The sequence below is a fragment of the Natator depressus genome, chromosome 9 (assembly GCF_965152275.1).
Source record: "Natator depressus isolate rNatDep1 chromosome 9, rNatDep2.hap1, whole genome shotgun sequence".
Lineage (NCBI taxonomy): Eukaryota > Metazoa > Chordata > Testudines > Cheloniidae > Natator > Natator depressus.
In genome coordinates, this window is record NC_134242.1 from 85,423,194 (window position 1) to 85,447,116 (window position 23,923).

The 23,923-nt window shown below is 41.0% G+C and overlaps 1 protein-coding gene across 1 annotated transcript in view; it reads left to right on the forward strand.

Moving 5' to 3' along the window:
• TENM1 (teneurin transmembrane protein 1) overlaps positions 1 to 23,923 on the forward strand; it is a 1,396,333-nt gene that overhangs the window by 221,504 nt on the left and 1,150,906 nt on the right. Inside the window, exon 2 of the mRNA XM_074962522.1 lies at positions 12,858 to 12,997. The gene's annotated coding sequence lies outside the window, so the exon portion shown is untranslated. The remainder of the gene's footprint in view (positions 1 to 12,857; positions 12,998 to 23,923) is intronic.

The window sequence follows — 23,923 nt, forward strand, 5'->3', positions numbered from 1 at the left end:
TTAAATAAAACCTACAAAGAAAACTGGATTAAAAAAGAAAGTATGGCCTTCTGAAACCGTTGAAGGGAGTGTCACAGTTTCAGGGTAACTGCACCTGTGTCCACCTCCCACCCCCAGTGGTCCGCCCCAGGAGTGCCCTCTCAGGTCTCCTGCCATCATCTGTCTGTCAGCTGAGACCTTGTCCCACTCCCTTCTGACTGGGAGTTTTAAGGCTGAACAGCTCCCTGCATTACACTGTGATGTCCTCAGCAAGCCTAACGGCCAGTGCCTGTGCATTTCTTTTTCCTTCCAAAGGCTATAAACAGTGTATTGCCAGCAGTTACAGGTTACTGCACAGGTCTTTCTCAGCGAGCACATTAATTCTTAAGATAAAAGCATCATAGAAAAAAGACAAACAACAATAGAAGTCCCTATACACTTGCTAAAAACTTACCAGAAGTCACCCATCGGTCTTACAGGGCCCGAGTTAACCAAAGTCTTTCCATCCTTTATTCCAGGATTGGGACCCACAGTGGACAGAAGGTCCTATCCATTTGATGAATTAAAGGCCCTGAGGTAGTTTAAACACAGCCTTTTTCTTCCAAAAGCTGTTTCTTTCTCTGTTGGTCTCAGGAAACCTGTTTGACTCAATATATGCAAGCCTGACCAGGGAGTGGTACCCCCCTGGAAATGTTTACAACCTAGGTGATTCACCTTAATCACTGCCTGCTGGTTTTGGTCCCTGGAGGATTTGTGGTAACCTTCCCTTATGGAGTTGCATACAATCTCTGGCTTACAGTGATTTATAAATTTTATACCATATGATAATCCCAAAATATTGCATGGGATTGCAGTATCTGTCACGTACATGGAAGATAAAACACATCCAAAAAGTCCCCTTACACACTGTAAATAAAATCACCCCTTAACCACCTAACAAAAATGAAAACAGGAGAATCTTGAGCTTCAGTTGGAAGGATACCATATGATGGAGAAAGCAATCCAGACACCTTCAATGGAAAGGATCCTATTTCTCTTCTGATTATAATTTATAGCACAAGGCAGCCAGCAATTTCAGTTTTGTTGTATCATTGGCCCCAGTGATACATAAGGCAACTGACTATCCCTTACACCCTTCTTATGTTCTTCAGGGCACAAACTTTGATTATCTTAACATGGCCAGGATTTCACCTGAGAGCTGAAATTAATAATATTAATCTGTATTACTAACGTTACTAATATGTATTCAAAGTCGCATGGGCGATGTGCATCTAATGAAGATAGTGGGATGAAGGAATGATCTTCAGAGCTTTCAAAAAATGATCACAGGGGGACTCTGAAACAGAAATTAGTGAAGGGAACTGACCTCCGTGGACACTCCACAAACACCACACACGATACTCACAGACTGGAGGATTTCTTCCATTTTTCTTTACACTTTAGTGAAGTACGTGCATATCAGCCCCAACCTGGCTGGTTATGTGTGTGTGTGTGTGTATACACCTTCACCACAAACCTCAGGGTATTTTGACTGCTTCACTATATATAGAGATAGTGAAGCAGTCAAAATACCCTGACGTTTGTGGATTCATTTTAGCAATTACCATAGTATCTAGGCACCAGTAGACTGATTTTCAGATGCACTGAATATTAGCTTCAGTGGGAGATGCAGGTGCTCAGCACCCCTGAAAATCAAACTACACATTTTTAGAATGATTATATGCTTGCCTTCCTATTTGATCTTCACTGTCTTTCCGTAATATCTTTCTCCTGCCCTATAAATGAAAAGCTGCTGATGTGATAAGTTAGTGAAGATGGACAACATTTCTTTGGCTTGTGATCAGGTTTCTGTCTGAGGGCTAATAGGATCAAGAAGATGGTCATGCCTAGGAACACATCAGCAAGTATCCCAGCTGAGATAACTGAAGTTGTACTCTTTCGTGTCTATGGGCTGTGAATGGAAATTTTCAGGAGAGCAGACACTAATCTATATATCATTTGCACTTTTATTCTCTCAGCCTGTGGTATTTGCAGAGGGAGTATCTCTAATTCTTAGGCCTGCTTAGGGGAGAAAGTAGAAATATCCTCAGGTAATGCCAGACAGAATTATTTAAAAAAATATATTTTTGGAACATAAGGTGCACATGGCATCCTGGTCTTAAACAATGTTAATTATTTATTTGTGTGGTCTTTTTTTCTTTTAAATAAATACTCCAGAGCTCATAAAAATGTCACCACCTTGAAAAAGATACCAGTACAGATTTCCCATTCCATCCAAACTATGTGCACAGTAGGAAGGAAGGGTGTATGTACAAGGTGTTGTCACAGGATGTGACTACACTGTAGTGCCCCTGCTAGCTGAATGTGGTACTGCAGGCATTCCCTGCCACAGGTTTCTCCTCCCTGTCTCTCCTGGAATCTCATGGCTTAGTCCTCAAGATAGGTCTCAGAGTTCAATTCCCTTTTTCTGTAACAAGAGCAAACAAAAGTCCCAAATAAACAAAATATTCTTCTTGCCTTCAGGGCTTTGCCAAAGTCCACCCTCTGGCCATGTTCCTAGTCCCTTCTGGGTTACCTTTCAGTCTGTCTGCCTTTCCTTAAATACGAGCCACAGGCCTCCTCCTAGAGGTGGGTAATTCAGGCAGGTATTACTACTCTTCTTAAGCCAGGAGTGCCCAGCTCTCCTCCTTGGAGCGGGGGTCTAATTTTACTGTAGGGTCTTAGCTCACTTCTCCCTTAGCTGGTCCCTTTCTCCCTCCTGTTAGTCCTCAGGCTCAGAGTTCAGCAGACCAGCTTTTGACTGATGGAGTCTGCCCTAGGGAGGCGGCAGGCAGCATTTTTGCGGGTCCCCTTCTCCTAGCTCATCCCCCAGCTGGTTGGGTGAGAGGAGAGCCTTGACCATCCTCTCTGCCTGTCTCTGAAAGACACTGACAGGTTTCCTCACAATCGCTACTTATTCCTAGGACCACTTTCTCTCTCTCCCTCTCTCTCTCTCTCTCTTCCTCTCAGACCTTTCAAAATCTTAATAGGGCTACGCCACATGATGGCTTTACACTACCTTAGCACCTCCCTGCCTTCTTGGGCTTGCCAAGTACTCACATAAGTTAGAGTAATCACGGGGCTGCTCTATCTTACACTTGAATGCCATGCCCTTCAAGGGACCTGGCTGGCAGTTGAGAATACCTGGAGCACAGCAGTTCTCTGGCCATAGCCCTAACATGCCCACTCCACCAGGGCCTGCTGGTGTAGGAGAAGTGTAGAGGAAAAGTGTAGGGCCATTCTTCCAGCTCTGCACTAACCAGAGAACCCTCTAAAGCTGGGATTATTCCTCAGGGGCTCTTTACACTGTTTTGCAGAGCCTTTACATACAGGAACAGAACATGTAATTGGGCTCACCTTCTTAAGGATTGAATAAGCGTGAATAAATGATTCCAGGTAGCATTGTGTCAGCAAGACTCTGTCGGACCTTTTTCAGTCTCCTAAATAAATAAATGCATTGAATGTAACCAAGACCTTTTGGCTGCAGAGTGGGTTCCAACCCCCACTCCACTGATTGCGCTAACTGATGTGAGTACCTGCAAGTCCCAAGAATGCACTGAGGTGCTAAGGTGGTGTAACCTGCGATGGAGTAATCTGCCTCCTTGAGGGCAATGGTGCCTAGTAGTCAGCCTCCGCCCCTTCATGACTCAAACCAGGGGCTCTCAACCTTTCCAGACTACTGTACCCCTTTCAGGAGTCTGATTTGTCTTGCATACCCCAAAGTTTCACCTCACTTAAAAACTGCTTGTTTACAAAATCAGGCATAAAAATACAGAAGTGTCACAGCACACAGTTACTGAACAATTGCTTACTTTCTTATTTTTACCATATAGTTATGAAACAAATCAACTGGAATATAAGTATTGTACTTACATTTCAATGTATAGTACATAGAGCAGTATAAACAAGCTATTGTCTGTAGGAAATGTTAGTTTGTACTGACTTTACAAGAAATTTTTATGTAGCCTGTTGTAAAACTAGGCAAATATCTAGATGAGTTGATGTACCCTTGGAAGACCTCTGCGTATCCCCAGGGGTACACGTACCCCAGGTTGAGAATCAGTGCCTTAAACTATCAAAATACAATATGTTTCACTCTGGACAATAATCTTGCAGCAGAGTGTCAACAAATATTCCTTGGCAATGTCCACACAAATCTGTTGTCATGGCAACCGAATCCCTACTCACAAGAAAGGAAGGTAAACATATGGTAGAAATAGCATGCTACTCCAAGAACATTTCCAGGATCACAATTCTCTTTAAAAACAAAACAAACAAACAAAAACTTAAATCAAAGAGAAGTCAACTGTACAGTCTTACATTTTCATTTTTAAATTGATATAAAAGGTAAATTTTCACAGCTGGGTGTCAGCTTCAATTATTTCCAGCACCATGGAATTGAGAAGCATGGGCTGAGGTGTGGCTGAAGAGGGGCGCAGCTGGGACCAGTCTTCTGTGTTTGTCCAAACTGATTTGAACCTTTTCCCCAAGGTTTGGGTACGATCACTCAGCTATTTATACAGGCAACAATTTAGACTTGCATCTGATTCAAAATAATTAGGACCTGGATTGCTCATGCTTAAACATATGAATGAAGTCTGAGAGATTTTCAAGAAACTAAAGGTGGGGAATGCTTTAATATTTAGAAACTCACATGAATAAGGGAAGTGGGTGAGACTGGGATGTGTTTGTATATATTGTGGGTATGAAAGATCGACATACATATGATATTCCATCCACACCATACTCACTATTGAAAACAGGTCATAAGACCTTCAAATATTTTGGAAGTGCGTGTTTAAAAACTTGGAGATTCTGGGTGGATGAAAGATGGTATGGAGTTCATTTAGAATTATTTTTCCTTAAAATCCATCACAGGACTGTACGGTAGAAGGGCATTGCCCTGGCACCACAGACCTCATTTGGTACAGAATAGCAGCGTAGTTGGAGCAGTTGTAGAATTAGAGCTTTTCAAATCGCTCATAAGAAAACCCCAAACCACAGGGAATTTGACTAGTTTGGGTGCAAAGTAAAAACTCAGATTTGATTAGTTGATAAGATCTTCATGAATCATTCAAGGAACCTCGCCCATGAGAAATTCACTTTTACATGGTTTCCACATAAACCTAACCTTTCCATCTGGGTTTTATTTTGATATTTTGGACTCGTTCTAACTTGTGCGAGGGTGAACCCACACACTGAATCAGAAGAAAGTGTCCTCAGAAGGGGTGGTCAAAATTTTTCCATTAAAACTGTTTTTTGACCAAAAAAAATGGGTTTTGACTAAATAAGGGGAAAGTGACCACTTTCTGCAGAAAATTTCTGCTTTTCATAAAAGCCCAAAAAACAGAGAACAGAAAAGTTTTCAGTTTTTGCCTGAAAACCTTTCGATTTTTGAGTTCTCAATTTTTTGCTGAAAAGTAGAATTTTCCACAGGGAGTTAAAAAACCAAAACATTTTCTGACTAGGTCTATTTCTCAGAAACTCTTGGGGAACAAGGCCACTGAGCTTCACTGATCTAGTACCTGTCCTCTGCTTTTGACACATCCAGAGGATTCCTTCATGTACAGGAGTGGCTTGACTTGAGATAGAACCATGGCTGGACTTCTTACTTAAAATGGGATATCAGGGCTCTCTTGAGAGGGTTGAGCTTGAATGGCACTATTGTTTTTTTCACTTTTGCTTGAGCGTGTTTGCTACTAGAAAGAACTGATAGTTTCAATGGGATGTTAATCTCAAGCAGAGCAAGGCTGTTCTGTGGGAATGCCAGAATGTTGCAAATCATTTTATTTACAGGATTTTGTCTTGTGAACTTGAGGTTAAGCGGCAGCTTTTGATTTCAAGCATTATGTTAATTTGAGTTGAGATGATGAGGGGGCAACATCTTGCTAGTTTTGTAAGACATGTCACTGTCCTATGTTTGTGTGTGGTTTACTTTCTCACTTGACTAGTTCTCACAGTTGATTTTTAACCCAATCAACCTACAAGCTTTACATTCATTTTAATTTGTAACCCTTATTAGCCGAGGGCTATTTTCAGCCTTTCTCTCTCCCCTCCTCTCTGATACTCCTGCATCTCCGAACAGATGCCAATCTGCTCCTGCTGTTTCTAAGCTTTCATCTTAGTGTGTTCCATGATGTTTCATCATTCCCAATTTGTATGTTTATCAGATTAGACTCAACTAAAAAAAGATCATTAGTACAATATGATAAAGGTGATAATAAAATAGATGTTTTAGGTTTATGGGGCATTATAGCTAAATTACTGTATTAAAGTCTTTGCCATTGCAAACTGATTTAATATTCCTACTTTGTGGCAGTTTTTTTTAATAAAGCAAGAAATATGTAGTTTATTTGCAAAAAGAGTGTTATGTTGCATATTTTATAATGCTGATATTCTAAAATTGATATCATACTTGCAACATTTTATTTACACTGATACAGACATTTCCATTGTAAATCGAAAGCACTTTATAATTCTGCCAGTAAAAATGGTTTTTGCTCTAGGAGGGAATTCTATTCCAAAATTTCTAAAAATCACTTTTTTGAGAGCTGCAACTGTGATTTTTCAAATACATAATACAAAACTTTGATATTTTGGAGGATATTTTAAAAACTGAACAATTTTCAAAACAAGTATTGGCAAGTACAGCAATCAATTCATAATATAAACCACTTGCTTCCCTTTTAAAAACAATTTCTTTTTCTATAAATGCCATCTTTGTCATCCAGAATATCTAACAACTAAACTAAACTATCACATGGAAAAATGCATCCTCGGGTGAGGTTCTCTGTCCTATTGTCCTTGAGGAGAAAATAACAATATTATTATAGGTCCTCTCCACCTTTAAAAAGATGGTGAACAGATGGCATATACTTCCAGCTGAAGTGGAGAACTCAAGTAGTAAAAACCAGCTGACTGTGAATTTGAACCTGCAATGCCCAATTTGTGAATGGCTCAGTTTAGTCACTTGTGTTGCCCTGCAGAGAGAGCTTACAGAATGTTTGTTTTTTTAATAGGGCTAAACAAATTAATGCCCTGATCTTCCATTTATAAATACTGGCACAGTGGTCTACCCATATGGATCATAACGAAGGGCAAAAAGAAGGATATTAGTTAGACTACCGTTCTAGTCGTGTGGATGAACATGTTGGGTGAACATGGCTTTCCTCCCCAATTAGCTGTGTTATACTTGAATGGGAATGTTTTTACCCAATACGAACACAAAATATAAAATTATTAAAATGATCTTTTCTACAAAAGTTTTATATAGTTAACCCATATGGAAAAATAGTGTCAGAATTCTTAGCAAGCAGCTCCAGACATGAGGCTCAATCTCTGTGTCTGCTCTTTCATGTTGTGTGTAAAATTCTAATTATTCCAATGATGCTAAAATTCACTGCAGGATTGCAAAGCATGTACCACACCCAGCATTAGCCCTTGGGTATGCTGTTTCAAATCCATTACCAAATCTAACAATAGAGCTGATGATATTATTGCAGAATTGAACTTCATCAGTTTGCATTTCAAAAGAACTCAGCTAAAGGTCTGATAAAAATTGTAAAATATCTAGAGAGCAGTTTAATGAGAATAGTCCAACTATGTGGTTAAATAGAACAATGAAATGGATGGAGGACTGAAAGGTCAATTGTTAGGAGAAACTATTAGCTCCAGTGGCTGTTCTGTCTCCTGTAGTTTGTTCCCCAGATCAAATTAACATATAGACTGTATGTGACCTCTACTAAACTGCATTGTAAGCTAAAACCAAATTTTCTCCTAGAGGGGTTTGTCCCCTAATGATGATTTGGACATTGCATGAGGCAATGCCAGCTGCCCTAATCAGTTCTCAGCAGCTGGGGGAATGTTTCTCAGTATAGAGGGAGTGCTTATGGGAGATGATGCTTCATAAACAGCATTTTCTTCTGTGAGAAAATACTTGTGTGGTTGAGCAGACATCATCCTGCACAACCACATACTCAAGGCCTCATGCAGTGGAGGAAGAAGGGTTTTTCTTTTCCAGGGATTGATGGAAAGGCCCCCGCTCTCCCCTTTTCCTCTATCTTTGACTCCTCTCCACTTATGCTAGCAGAGGAGAGATTTATGTCCCTTTTTCAACTGATTTTTGGCATAAATATGGAAATGACCCTTCTTTTCATGTATGGTAGAAATGGCCACGCATTGTGAAAGTGTAGAAATCAGAAAGAGATTTAATATAGTGGACCCAAGTAGCTTTCAAATGGCAGGAGACAACCACTGGAAAATTCCCTTTTCATGGCTGAACTCTCCACCCACAGAAAGGTGGCCTCCTGCCACCTCAACCCAGGCTTAAAAGGAGAGAGGGGACATGGGAGGGAGCATGGAGAAGCAGAGATCCATTACACCTGGTGGACCTTACATTGGTCATGGAAGTGAGAATAAGTTGTGTGCTTCTCTAGCTTCCACCAGGGTGACTGAAGTTCAGGGAGACGTAACTGGATCCTAATGCCCTCCCTATCACCATCATCTCCACTCTGTCTGAGTAGAGCTCACATGGATGGCAGCATTGAGCCTAGTATGTTTAATTGGGAAAAAAACCTGATACCTGACCCAAAGTTTCTATTGTTATCAGCACTTATGAAAGTGGCTCCAAGGATCATGAGAGAGGCAGTCTGCTGTGGCTGACTGGGCAAGAGTAGGAAGCAGGTGGGGAGGAGGATATCTCAATTAATCACTGTTTGATGGCAGGAAGACAAGTATCATTTGGCAAGACAAGTGCAAAATATTTTTGTCTTTTCATCCTCATATTTGTTGGATTGACAGGAACTTAGTATGGGGAAAAGCCAACCCATATTCTGTTTTATTCCAGCAGTCACTAGCAGAACTCATATCACAACTGACAGCCTTTACTGAAAGTTCCCTATTCTTCTGAATGAAAAGCAAGTTGAAAATCCAAGTGAAACGTATACAATTGGAGTAGTTTCTGATTTCTCATTTGAAGCTAGTTTTCTCTATTGATCATTGTTTCTGCAATATGTGACTTGGTTCGGTGAATATATTATATTGTTTTCTTTCCAAAAGTGCTGAATTTTTTTTTTAAAATAAGCATATTTGGAAAATTTAACTTTGGGCTTTTTCCTAGTCCCTTATGTGTGTCTATATATAGGTGACAAATAAAAATCTTCTGCATGCTTGGAAGCAGTGCCAGATTTAAGACCATCATTCTTTGCAACATTTTGCAGATGTCCAGAGCTACCTATTTTTCACTGGCATTCAAACAGTTTCTAAGAACAGTAGGAAAAATATACTTTTCTGATGTCTGTGGAAGAGCAAACTGCTATCCCAATGAGAGTAGCATGGTATGCCATTTTTTATTTCACAAGCAGAAAGAATTCACAGAGTAGCAGGATCTAACTCATAATTCACAAACAAGCAGAATGTGTTCAGCTAACTATCTTTAATGATGGCTGAATAGTCCAAATAAATAAAGTCTACGTATAGCAGGGTGCATGTGATCATGTCTCTGGCCACTGGGGAACTGAACCCAGGCCATGAACATGATATTCTGTTGCTTGAGCCAAAGGTCTAGATCTGTTAGCTAGGGGTCAGCAGCAGAGAAGATTCGGAAACATTATTATATGATCCAGTAGAGAGAAGGGAAAAAAGACACCTTCAGCCAGTGTGTTACTTGCAGACATAATTCATATATCTTTGTAGATTGTCTGTATTGTGTATGTGTATCTGACTCAAAGAGGCTAGCTACCTCTGACTCCTTTCTAGTCTCTGAGTGCAAACTCTCAGGTGTTTATCCTCTTGCCATTACCTGTCACAGAGTAGAATATCATGATTCGTCCTCTCTTAGACCAGCAGCTGGCTCTGATACCATGCATTTACCAACTGTGTATCATCCTGCAGTTCCAAACTCAGTTTCAGGCACCTGCGTTTCCTTCTTTTGGAAGCCAGTGACACTGCTATTTGCCAACAGCCTTTTAAAATCAAATTTAGCATCTCACAGTTACAGGGCTAGCTGCACCTCTGTCCCCTTACTGTTCTCTCTGAGCATACCCTGTCAGGCCTTGTGTCTTTATCTCTCCTAGAATGGAATTCCATGATTCTCCCACTGTTAGACCAGGCCCTGGGATACAGTATCTAGTGTACTGAAATTCTTACCCTGCAGGTCTGATTGGGTTTGGGCACTTGTGGTTCTTCCCTTCTGGACTAGTGGTCCATATAGTGACCAAGCAGTCTTCGTAAAATGAAATGATTGTTTATTTTAGCAGTAAGACAAAGGTTTTAGAGAAAAAATGGATTTTAAAATAATCTGTACACGCGTCTATCTTACCTAATGTACTAACATCCCATAATGGTGGCAACATAGGGAGGCTTATCACTTTCAGATACTGGTGGTGCCTGAGTGTCTCCCCTAGTATGGTTCTCTCTGACACCCTTTTTAAGAGAGCTTGTGTCCTTGTGTCAACCACCCCCTGCCTTTTGCTCTCTTGGGTTCTTTACCAAATGGGTCATGCTTCCCCCACTGTTCAAACTAGTCTGGTGGCTGCCCAGGAGACTGTAAGTGCTACGCCACTGTAAGTGCAGTAGTGTAGGTGTAGCCTGAGTGTGCGCATGATTGACAGGATGTGGAAAAGATGGAGAGTTACTACCCACTTCACAGTGACTAAGCCACGTGTGTGTCAGTTCTATCTATTTTCTTTGTAAATTTTCACTGATGATCATTTCTATTCAATGTACCTCATTTTGGCTGATTAACTTCTTACTTATCAGTGGTACTGACTCAGTACAGTTACTGAACTAAACGAAAACAGTTTGACATTATGTATCCAGTTAATTACATGCCAGGTTGAGGATGGCCCTTCATAGGTGCACACAGGGGATGTGGTGTGACAAGGAGAGGTCATAAGCGTCCCTTTCTCCTCCCATTTTGATCCTGTTTAGTGGTTAGCCTCAGTGTGGCAGGGTAGTATAGTACCTGTACACTGTAAGTAGCAGCATCCCCTGAAAGGGCAGCTACAGGGAGTTTGAGGGCAAAGCCATGCCCTCACCCCTCTCTACACTGTGTTGTCCAGTGAACAGCGCACTGGATGTGGGACCCTGACAACCGCGATTCTGTTTCAAGCTCGGCCACTGCAGTTACATCAGTGATTGTAAAATGAAAGTATTGAATATTTAGTGATACCCACTGTATCTCTCATTTAATCCCTATTTGCTAGGTATGAAATTCATCCAATAAACTACGCGCTTCACTTGGATATTAGCCATCTTGGGTTACCTTCTACTTACATGGCCATAGATATACTGTTTTCACCCTCTTCAGGGTTCTTCATTCTGGTACCTTGATTGTCTTCTTGTTTATTGTTTTAGCAGTGCCATATAAGACGTTGGGAGGCAACTTTCTCTTCTTCGTTGTTTCCCTAGTCTGAATTGCTGCTTTATGAAAAGACGTCATACCAGATGAAGATTATTTGTGAGTGGTGAAAAAATCAGTCAGGAGAAAGATGTTTAGTCAGACTGAGTAACCCATGCTCAATTAAATATCAGGCATATAACTGACTCTTTTCATTGTATAACTGGAGAAAAAACAGTGGTTGCCCTTAAACTCTGGAGTTGCCATTTTAACTAAAAAACATTGTCTCCATATTCCGTATACTAAGTACTAGGAAGCTCAAATAATATCTTGGTATGTTAACTAGCTCCAAATGTACAAGTCATTATTATTCATTATTATTTGTTTATATTATAATGCCCAGAGGCCCAAACAAGAGTGGAGCTTCATTGCACTAGGTGCTGTACGTACTCCTAGTAAGAAACAGTTCCTACCGTTTCCTGAAGAGCTTAAAATTTAAAGGCACAGGACTGACAGAGTAGGAGAAAGAAAGTGCTATTATCCACATTTTACAGATAGCAAACTGAAGTAAGGAAAGAGATTAAGTGACTTGCCTGAGATCACACAGGATGTCTGTGGCAGAGCTGGGAATTGTACCCAGAACTTTCAACTCCAGTCCTATAATCACAAAACCATCCTTAATCTATAACATTTCGGAAGAGTGACTTTTATAATTCTTTTAATTTTACATACATGTTCCCAGCTCAAGTTAAAATCTACCTGTTGAGATATTCCCCAACAAAGATTTCTGAAGCGAGGTTGTATGTATTACTTTGTGTTTATTATTCTTCCAATACCCAGAATGCTTCCTTATCTCACTTGTCACAGACACACAGGGATTCATATTCAAGAAAACCAAGGAATGATTGTGAAACACTTGAGTGCACACTGAAGTCTTTTTTCAGAGCGTTGAGTGTTAGAATTTGGGATGCTTTTCTCAATTTGTATCTCACTGTATATTTTATAATATCTCAACTGTTGCACTGAACTTATGAGCTAAAGAAAGTAAAACTCTTCATTCTTATACCTGGGGAGACTTATTCTGATCACAATTACATAGTTGTAAACCAAGAGTTACTCCAAGGACTCTGATGGAATTGTTGTAATTTACACTGATGTAACTATGATGATATTATGTGCTCTAGCCTAATATTATTCTAGCTCAACACTCCTATTTACAGTACTCAGCCCTGTTTTTACTGTTCCTCTGTTTTTTTAAATTTCCCAGTTATAAATCTTCTGATGTATTTTTTAAACGTGACAGTCTCAGAGGTGAGAGCTAATGTTGAATATGAGAGCTACAAGTATCGTTAGCTGCCTGCTTAAACAATGCTCTTCTTTAATCTTAAAATTACTACAGATAGCTGAAGGAATTTGCATTAGTTATTAAGATGGTTTGTTTTTTGGCAGACCTGTAAACTGTGGTTTAGACCAGCTGCTCAAGTCAACCTTTATTTTTCAGATCTGGATGGAGTGTTTCTTCATCTGCATGATGCTGTCTGGGACTACAGCTCTGTGACACTCCTCAGTTGTGCTTGCAGAAGAGGCAGAGAGGCTTCCAAGAAGCTCTGAAAAGGAGAAAAGTCTGGAGCTTCTAATTAGGTGAGTTTAAAAGAGGTGATTAGCAGCAATGGATGGCTATAATTCCCTTGTTTTTTTACAGCAAGGAAGATACAATATAATAAGCTGTCTGGCATAACATTAATAAGTAGTTATACAACATATGCCTCTTTGGGCAGTTACAAGACAGAGCGAGCTATTCACCCAACACTGCACTTCATCAAGTATTTTGATTATATTATTAAACAAAACGCATACAGAGAAATCAGGAGTGGACATTTCATAGATCACTTACGTTCCATAAGAATGATCAGTTTGTGATCACAGCTTTTTCATAACTTTGTTAAATATGGAGTGGATCTCAATTATGACTAACGAGTTACAGAAGTTTGCATATCTGTTTAGTTTGGCAAAGCTAGCTCACCTCCTAAAGATCATCCTATATGTTCCACTATATTAAAATGATATTCTATAATGTGACATAGGATTTGGATAAAGAACTTTGACTAATATATAGGGTTTACTGTAGTGATTGATTTCTAATTTTTCTATCCTGGCACAATCTACAGGGAAACTAGAATTTGTTTTTCTTCAGCTTGGTGCCTAAAAAAGAGCAAAGTGGCAAAAAACAATGGTTTGCTTCTTCCAGAGGAAAAAAACACAGGGTGATAAATCTGGTCACATTGACATCAGTAGCAAAACTTCAACGGATTCAGTGGGGCCAAGATTTCACCCACTATCTGTAACTTCAAGTGTGTTTAGTCAACAATATAGTTCTTCAGTTTCCTAGTTCTTGAGGCTATCTGTGCAAAATCTCCCTCTTCCCCTCATGACCCTTCCCTAAGCTTTCCACTTCCTCCTCTTTATATCTCTATTTTAATTATCCCTTTGTTAACCCCTTCAGTACTTATTTCAGAGTGTGGCATATGTACATTACATCATAAACAGTTTTTTAAAATATATTTTTGTAATTGCTTCACCACAAAACAACCCACCACCAAACAACCAAACAAAAGACCCACACATATATGGAGTTTATGAGGAGAGTTTATAACAAAAGTTGCTACAGACAAAAAAAATCACCCAGCGCCCACAGATAAGATGTGGCACATGAGATTTCATGGTAGTTAGTTTCGTTTGGGGAAGAAGGGAGTTTGGAAATAAGGCAGAAACTAATGTCTCTCTATAAACCTGAATTATGAGGAGATCCCTCAACTCCCAAATAAAATTCTTCCATTCCCAAAATACTTGTATTTATAAGGTAGGTTACATTTGGTTAAGGCACTGAACTTCTCAGCAAAATTTGCATAATATCAGTATTCCGCTAGCTCCCAACATTCTTGTGACATGATGTTTCTAAAATAGAAAATATTTATTAATACAAATATTAGTATTATCATAAGGCATCTGCACAGTTGTACTCAGTTAACACAAACTAAATGATGTAAACATAATGACATTGTGATACATGAAGGCAAAATCATTGCTTATCATAGGAATCAATTCAGTTGTTCACATAATAGTTTACCATGTTGTTCAGTCTAAAATATTCAATCTTTACAACACCCTTTTTTCTAGATCAGCATTATTTTGTCCTTCCACACATCATAATATCCGCTCCATTGACTTGTATTGATCTCATTTTGTCTTTCTTTAGATTATAATGTTGTTGCCTTAGACTTCCATTGACACAGCTTTGTCTTTTCCCACTAGCCTCCATTGATTAGCATTGATATTGTTTCCACCTAATTATGATGCTGTCTTAAGAACTTTGTGACAAAGCTTATTCTCAGTAGTGCAGCTATAAATATAAACAGTAGCTGCAACTCTGTATCTCAGCCATTTCCAAGGTGTTCCTCCATTTCTTTCAGGAAGAGGGGGGAAAGTGTGTTTTAAAGTATTGTAATATTAACTTGGTTCATCAGCTCTGCAAAATATGGGATGAGATATTATTGGAATCCAACTTCTCTGAAGGTGACCCATCCTCAATACACCCATGGCACAGAGCTTTATGTGAGCACATTGTATTCTCCATTCAATTTGCCTCCTTGCTTCATACTTGTATTGAAGCACTGTAGACAATAATTCTACAACTGGAATCCCCTGGAGATCACATGAGTTGTATATTTCACTAACCTGCCTACTCCCCAGAACACCTCAAACAGGCAGAGGCACCCACACACCACCATCATTCGTACTCAGACACCCATGGACAAAATAAAAGTTGGTAGGCTTAGTTTCTAGTGCTGCACTGAATGAGACATCTCGCTCTTGCTTCAGTTGTGCCCTATGGCTTTATTCATGCTGGGGAATACACGTGTCATGTTCCATCTTCTGAATGTTTCCTTTTGACAAGTAAGAAGGCAGGTTTTGAGTCTGAAATTCAAGAGTAAGGCCGGTGGCATCAAACTATAGCAAAAATGGACTTCCTGAAAAAGAGACCGACCTCGCTGTGCAGGTGGAGACTGCTTCTCTAAACTCATTTTAGCAACTTCTGCCATGATATTTTGACAGCCTTGTGAGCAAACGTAATGCTATCTCAACACAAAGGTGCATGAATGAAAGGTTCAAGCTAATCAGTTGAGAGGAATTAAGGGCTGGATTCACAAAGTACCCAATGAGTAGTCGGTTGCTATAGTGATGGCTGCTTATTATACCAGTCTGTACCTGGACATAGTTTCACTGTTATCTTTTTCTACTCCCTTCCCCATGTATGCTGATTTGTATCCACTTGTTGTCTGATATCATATGATAATATTGTAAGCTCTTGAGGGAAAGGACTAGTTTTTATATTACATGTTGTATATTACATGCATAATGCCAATATCACAGGAAGTACTGAGCTTATAAGAGGATTTAAGGCCTCCGCTGCTCTTTCCTGTGCCTGGTTTCCTCTTAGAGCAGGGATCAGGATGAGCATATTCTTCCACAGGACCCACTAGGAAGGGAGAAACAGGAAGTAAAAAGCTCTGCCATCCCCATCCCTCCCCCTGTGGGGGGAGAGACCGGGGGATGAGCAGGAGTGGGTGGCTAATGCTGGGGTTCTCCTGAAACTGGGAATCTGGACCAAGACCAGGGGGCTGTCTCTGCTGAGAGGAAGCTGGGAAAGGCACCTGAAGATATCTGGGAAAGGGCTAAGGAGAAGGCCTAAGAAGAGACAGGCAATCACAGGAAGTGGCTGAAAAATGAAGCAGGATGATTTTGACTCTTGGATGGACAGTGGCTTTACGGTCTGGCATCCTAAGCCTGGAGGATGTATATGTGGCATTGTGACATCAATGCATCCAGGAGCAAAGGACTGTTGTCCTGCAAGGTGGCACAGACACTGGCGGGGTCCCAAGGAGGGTGTAAGGCTTTATGGAAAAGCCTTTTGGTTTTCGACTTTCCTTACCATGGAAAGGAAGGACTTTTGATGTGACCAGATGTCCAAATCATCCAACCAGCTGGAGACAGAGAGATTCTTCAGTAGGAAAACTGAAGCAGCAGCTGTGATCAGTCCACAAGGTGTTGAGGACTCGAACCCCACACGGCACGGTTCGTTGTCTGACCACAGAGAGACAGGCAACACCAGCAAGGTCCAAACACAAGCTCTTTATTGAGGAGTGCACACAACAATAGAGAGCGGCCCATCTCCAAGGAGAACCAGCTGCTTCTTAGGTAAAACTAGTAGGTTTTTATAGACAGTTCCATCCCATCACAGATTATTCATTAAGCAGCCCACCTGCCCCTATGTTAGTTAAAGTTCTCTTTCTCTATTACGCATGCATACCTATCCCCCTATTGTATATAGCTTTTAGCAAGTCCTAACGCCTCACCAAACTTTCTTATCAGTGTGGTTGTCAAACAGGAGACGAGGAGTTAAGAACAGATATAGAACAGAAACAGGGAGTGGAGATTGTGTGTCTCCTTATCTAAACAAACCATTCTCAGAACATCTGGTACAAAAATGCAGGAATGCAGGTCTCCCCTTGTCTCACTCCCTGCAACTTGAACAAGTATTCTTTCATTCTGCTTATCTCGTTCAGGGACTTTCCCACCAACCTTTATTGGCCTGACGTTGGTTCGGTTGGCATAACTGCTTCATGTTTAATTATTCTCACCTAACAAAGGGAAAGCTATGGTTCTACACCTTAGCACAACTGGCCTTGATCCTGATTGGAATCTCTAGGTGTTACCACAATAGAAATAATAACAATTAATAATGTTTCCAAGACAAGAATATCAGCTTCAATTCATTGTGCCTTCTGAACTTTTGCTCTAGTACTTCACACTTTTGCCATTCCAGTTCCATAGATGACTTACAGCTCCCCATTGTCAATTATGGGTGCCTAAAGTTAGACACCAATATTCATATGTAGGCATGTGACAGGTTGTACCAGGCCTTCGTGGACCCCTGCTAGAAGTCCTGTGGTCTATGAGTCTTACCATACCCTGCCCCAGGTAAGGAGCAGTGAGGGTCTGTCCAGACCTGTCTGGAGAGGATGCATGGAAGCAGCCAATCATATCCCAGCCAGTTCAGATAAAAGGAGCTGCAGGGCAATTCCTGGCTGGGACCAGAGGGACAAGGGCCTCCATTCTGACCCAAAGAGCTTGAGGGGCATCCAGAGTTTGGTTCTAGTTGCATTTGTTTAAGCTGGAAGAGAGAGAGGTGAAGACAAGAGACCAGGCAGGGAAAGGCCCAGGGAAATAGCAACAATGAATAGAAGTGAGCAGTATGTGGCTGCTGTGTATAGCATCCCAGAGTTGGAAACTGAAAGGGTGGGTGTGACTGGGTTTCCCCCCCACCTGCAGAGTGGTGTAAGCTCCAAGAAGGGAACAAGGCTCATTTAGAAACCCAAGTGAAGCGCTGAATTTAAAGGGCTCAGAGACAGGGCTGAAGACCCTGGTGAGGGCAGATAGACAGTTTTTGTTGGATTCTTTGTTACCCTGGAAGGAGTTCATTTTAACTGTGTGACCTGGCCAGAGCCAATGAAGACCCACCAAATGAGATTGACAACTTAGAGGGAGTGCCAAGAGTAGGAAAAGGCCTGCAGTACTAGACACAGCAGCAGGAGGCGCTCAAGAGCTGAGTGCCCTCCCTTTACAAAGCACTTAAAGAAGTCTGATTTTTCAGAAGGTGCTCAGTACCTCTGAAAATCAGGAGACCTGTTTAAGTGCCTGACTTAAAGGCCCAACTTTTGTCATCCAGGTGTAAATATTTTGGCCCAAGTCTTCAGAAGTGTTTTTCCAGCACCTTTCATGACTACTTAATTCACTTAATGTTTAAAACGGGGGTGGGGGGTGGAGAGTGAGATGTAATAATTTATAAAATGGGTTTGGTTTAATGAAGCAGGATCCATATATGAGCTGGCTTCAGATGCAGCATTACTAAAACTGCCTGCTGACCTATAAATATTGTGATACAGGAGGGCCAAAGGAGCAGTGGTAGAGTGGTCAAGGGGAAATATATAAACCCTAGGCTAATTAAGGTGTGGTTCCCTGTAGACTAGGGAGGGTTGCTACAGGTTAATTGGAGCACCTGTAGGCAATTAAGGCCCTGTCAGGAACCTAATAAATTAGGCTCCTGACTGGAGCTTGGAGGTGTGTTGTGAGAGCTGAAAGACCAGAGAACCGAAGAAAGGGAGACCCTGCCCTGGCAGGGTGGGGAGACTCCCTCCTCCAGCGTCTAAGGACTGAGGGTAACACCACCCAAGGGGAAAGAGGGTAAAAAACCTGCAGGGCTTGAGAGGGCCTGGGACTCAGAGTGAGGAGCAAACCCAGACCCCCCCCCCGCTTCCCTCCTCTACCACCTTCCCGGGCCACTAGCAAGGCCTTCGGCGCCCAAGAGCAGGGGAAAAGGTGGCGTCTTAGCCCCCGCCCCCCCCCCCCAAGAAAAGCACAGAACCCCCATATGAACATCGGCCATCTTGTCACAGTATAACCAGCAGGTGCTTGATCCTGACAAAGTTTACACATGCAGAGTAATCCTTACCTATGTAAATTGACTCATTGACTTCAAAGTGAATGGCACCTAGATACCTAGGCAATGGGCATATTAGAAATGTTATTGATAGTAGGATCGGTAATGCTACTGATTGATCCGTGATTGATAGAAGATCTGTATTACCATGAGCTCAGAAATGGTTTTCCAGAAAGCTAAATAGGTCAGAAGGATTAAATACATCCACTGATCTCTCCATACCAAGCTTTTTGTTATCAGTCTTCTGCTCTAGCTCTCTATACTATTTACTTCTATTATAGAGTCCTGCTAATAGGCTGCACCTAACACATAAAATCTTGCTGCTATTGAAAATTGTTGAGAGAAGGGATTGCCTCTGGTTTCAGAGTAACAGCCGTGTTAGTCTGTATTTGCAAAAAGAAAAGGAGTACTTGTGACACCTTAGAGACTAACCAATTTATCTGAGCATAAGCTTTTGTGAGCTACAGCTCACTTCATCTGATGCATACTGTGGAAAGTACAGAAGACGTTTTTATACACACAAACCATGAAAAAATGGGTGATTATCACTACAAAAGGTTTTCTCTCCCCCCATCCCACTCTCCTGCTGGTAATAGCTTATGTAAAGTGATTACTCTCCTTACAATGTGTATGATAATCAAGGTGGGCCATTTCCAGCACAAATCCAGGTTTTCTCCCCACACCCCCCCAACACACACAGAAACCCACTTTCCTGTTGGTAATAGCTTATCTAAAGTGATGACTCTCCTTACAATGTGTATGATAATCAAGGTGGGCCATTTCCAGCACAAATCCAGGTTTTCTCCCCACCCCGCCCCCCAACACACACAAACCCACTCTCCTGTTGGTAATAGCTTATCTAAAGTGATGACTCTCCTTACAATGTGTATGATAATCAAGGTGGGCCATTTCCAGCACAAATCCAGGGTTTATCAAGAATGTCTGAGGAAGGGGGGGGGGTAGGAAAAAACAAGGGGAAATAGGTTACCTTGCATAATGACTTAGCCACTCCCAGTCTCTATTCAAGCCTAAGTTAATTGTATCCAATTTGCAAATGAATTCCAATTCAGCAGTCTCTCGCTGGAGTCTGGATTTGAAGTTTTTCTGTTGTAATATCGCAACTTTCATGTCTGTAATCGCGTGACCAGAGAGATTGAAGTGTTTTCCGACTGGTTTATGAATGTTATAATTCTTGACATCTGATTTGTGTTCATTTATTCTTTTACGTAGAGACTGTCCAGTTTGACCAATGTACATGGCAGAGGGGCATTGCTGGCACATGATGGCATATATCACATTGGTAGATGTGCAGGTGAATGAGCCTCTGATAGTGTGGCTGATGTTATTAGGTCCTGTGATGGTGTCCCCTGAATAGATATGTGGGCACAGTTGGCAACGGGCTTTCTTGCAAGAATAGGTTCCTGGGTTAGTGGTTCTGTTGTGTGGTATGTGGTTGCTGGTGAATATTTGCTTCAGGTTGGGGGGCTGTCTGTAGGCAAGGACTGGCCTGTCTCCCAAGATTTGTGAGAGTGTTGGGTCATCCTTCAGGATAGGTTGTAGATCCTTGATAATGCGTTGGAGGAGTTTTAGTTGGGGGCTGAAGGTGATGGCTAGTGGCGTTCTGTTATTTTCTTTGTTAGGCCTGTCCCTTAGTAGGTGACTTCTGGGAACTCTTCTGGCTCTATCAATCTGTTTCTTCACTTCTGCAGGTGGGTATTGTAGTTGTAAGAATGCTTGATAGAGATCTTGTAGGTGTTTGTCTCTGTCTGAGGGGTTGGAGCAAATGCGGTTGTATCGCAGAGCTTGGCTGTAGACAATGGATCGTGTGGTGTGGTCAGTGTTAGGGGGCTTATTCCTTCACCCACTTACTTCCCTGGTTCTTCTCGCATGAACAGAGAGCAACAATACCCGAAGTCCAAAGGTGCAAACAATTCGATGTTTATTGGGGTGAACTTCCAGTAAGCATGATTCCAGTTTCCTTCCTTAGTATCCTCCTTCCCAGCTCTGACACCACAGAGCCTTACACCTGTGTCCCTGTTCCCATTTCTCCCTTTAACCAAACAGGATTCCAGTTTCCTTACTCCCATTCCCTGTTCCCATTTCCCCCTTTAGCAAAACATGGTTCCAATTTCCTTACCCTCATTCCCTGTTCCCATTTCCCCCTTTAGCAAAACATGGTTCCAATTTCTCCACCCCCATACCCTGTTCCCATCTCTCCCTCACACACACCCACCCAGGCCCACTCACTTCCTCATTGACTACAGATTATATAGTAAAACTTCAGTTCTGCTTAGCTATACCTTAACCAATCATTTTCCTGAAATTTAACTAACCAATCCTAACATATTGTAACATGATTATGTAACCAATTATATTCCACCACCTTAATTAGTTTACACCCAGCAAAATTAATTATACAGCAGACAGGAACAATCACAGAACCAGACAGAGATTATACAGACAAACAATAACAAAGTGGGAACTATAATGACAAAACAATACAGAAGTGAGGATTTCACATCCCAGTATTGATAAGTGAGTTCTTGCCAGACAGGATGCTGTTTCCTTTTACATTTTCTAGGCACTTCCCTTTCTCTGGAGGTGATAGGCATTATCAGGACAGGATTGTATTCCTAACAGCCCAATAGCACCTTATTTCAATGTGACTAGTTTGGAATGTGAGGATGTGACCGTTCGCTTCCTAGCTTATGGCTGCCTCTGCTGCTTAGCCAAAGGCCTTAGCCTAAGCACAGGGCCTCAGACTGTCACAGTAAGAGAAGGCCCTTACACCAGCAGACAGTGATTTTGATTCTTTCTTTTATACTTCTAGAACTAGCCAAGTGATAAGAATACACCTAAATTCTTAGAGTACAGGCCTTTACAGACAGGCCTGAATATCTATATCCTAACAGTCAGGGTGAAAGCTGGAGGCATGTAGGTAGGAATAGCAGTCAGTAGGTTTCCGGTATAGGGTGGTGTTCAGTTTACATAAGCTATTACCAGCAGGAGAGTGGGGTGGGGGGAGAGAAAACCTTTTGTAGTGATAATCACCCATTTTTTCATGGTTTGTGTGTATAAAAAAGTCTTCTGTACTTTCCACAGTATGCATCTGATGAAGTGAGCTGTAGCTCACGAAAGCTTATGCTCAAATAAATTGGTTAGTCTCTTAAGGTGCCACAAGTACTCCTTTTCTTTTTGCCTCTGGTTTGTACAGTTCCCAGAATAATGGAGGCCCCAATCCTGATTAAAGCCTTTGGGGGCGTGTGTTAATTAATAATATTGACTCAAAGCAATGATGTTTAAAAGAGGCAGAAGCATCCCAAAAATAGATGGAAAGCACCATAGCACCTTTGATGCTGTACTTCCTGCTTTAGGCACATCACTTACGTTGAAAGAAAAAATACATAGAAAAGAGAAATAATGCTTGTTAATTTAAATACCAGGGAAAAAAAGATCAGATTTGCAAAACATCAAGTTCCAATCTATTGAACATCTAATTTATCAGCAGAGGTAATTTAACAGTCGGTTCATACTGCTGTGTTAAAGAGAGACTCGAGCATGTTGGAAATTGAAGAATACTAACTAGTATTATAATTATAACAGCAGGACTTTTTATAATTTGTAATTATCTGAAAAACCGGTGCACCTGGAATATTGCTTAATGTATAAAATCCTCTTTATTTTCAAACAATTTTCAATTTTCTGCAGCACAGCATTGTGTATCTTTAATTAGCACCCTAAATTGTGATTATTTGCTTTGGAATTTAAACTGCAAAAAGGCTAGCTATAATTTTAGAGATGATTTCTTTCTCCCAGGAGATATTTATAACTTAGAAATAAGATTTATTTTAAATTGTGACTGATTACTTACCTGTCAGAGTTTTGTAGCAAAAACAGTTTTTCCAGTAGATGTTTTAAGCTAAAACTCCTTCACCCCTTTCACACATTGTCAGTTCCTTTAGTTCTGTGAAAAACTAACAAGATGAGGGCCATATTAAATTGTTATGTCAATGCCTGGAAGAGAGAAGTTTAAGGCATGATTTTATTCCTCTCTCCTGATGCCCAAAAAATTCCTTCTACCTCTTTCTTTAGTAGAGAAATATTGGTAACCAGACACCTAAATTATGGAACACAATATAGAACTCCCACATCATGATAATAAACACCGTCTGTTTTGTCCTTCAACAGGTTCATTTCTTTAGCAAAAATTACTGTACTGAAGAAGGGTTACATGACAGATACAATTAATGATAATTTTGTGCAGAGCAGGTTCATTAATTTTAGGTGCAGACACAGGATTCTGACCTACCTCAGCTTTCACAGGCTTGCATAGAGCAGAATGCCTGTGACTCCCATTGCTGGATGGATAGTAAGTACTTTGTGTCTGCACCACGTTTTTCCAAACCAATCCATATGATTCAAAAGACAGTCAATCGCCTGCTTACAAATTACTATGCTGTTTTATATAGGCTCTTATACTGCACTCATCACTGTAGTATCTGTGGCTCCCACTAGGACATTAGATAGTCATAGTCACACAGCTGGTCATGTGTTGTTTGTTCTCTCTGCCTCTCCCCAAAGGAAGCAGTGTGTGCAAAGGAGTGTCTTATTTAGGTAGGATTTTGGGAATATTTTTAATATACATGTTGCTATCTATTTATGCTAGAGAAGGGAAGGTCAAAGAAATGTGCCTCGCAATTGGTGCTAGAAGAGTGGACTTGTCTTCGTCCTGAATCTGGTGATTTTAGATCACTCACTTAGCTCAGGCTGGATTTCTGGGCCCTTTTGATAAGATTAGTTGTGGGTGACAGTTTCAGTGATGGTTCTCTAAATGCTGTTCATTTTTCAAATCATGCCCTGGAGAAGGAATAATTCCATCAATGGTGATGGATGGTAGGGGACATGTTGGCTCCACTGCAGTAAAGCACATAATCTCATGCTAAATTTTCAGAATGTGAGTCATTTAATTGACTTCAATGTCATTACTTATATAGTATTTTTTTTCTGTA